The sequence below is a fragment of the Trachymyrmex cornetzi genome, unplaced genomic scaffold, assembly GCF_001594075.2.
Source record: "Trachymyrmex cornetzi isolate Tcor2-1 unplaced genomic scaffold, Tcor1.1 scaffold938, whole genome shotgun sequence".
In the NCBI taxonomy this organism is placed as follows: domain Eukaryota; kingdom Metazoa; phylum Arthropoda; class Insecta; order Hymenoptera; family Formicidae; genus Trachymyrmex; species Trachymyrmex cornetzi.
The window spans coordinates 216,276-216,582 of record NW_017300287.1 but is presented as its reverse complement, the minus strand read 5'-3'; positions in this window follow the sequence as shown (position 1 = coordinate 216,582).

Here is a 307-nt window from a genome sequence, read left to right as displayed (position 1 = left end):
AAAAAAGGTAAAAAAAGCGCTAAGCGTTGGTGAAACTGGCCCAAATGGTGCTTCTCGTAGAGAATCACCATTTGGGCCATTTTCACCAACGCCAATTACTTAATCGGCCGTGAGTCTGATAACTAATCACGTTTGCTGTTTAGTAGACCTAATGATGTGTATCATTTGTATAAAAGATTTGATATCAAGAACTGGCGCCAAGTTAAATCCAACTTTTTTAAACCATGCCAAATTAAATAAATAATGAATATTAATCTAATGGTATGTATTATTTGTACGAACGATTTGATATCAACAACTGTGGCGC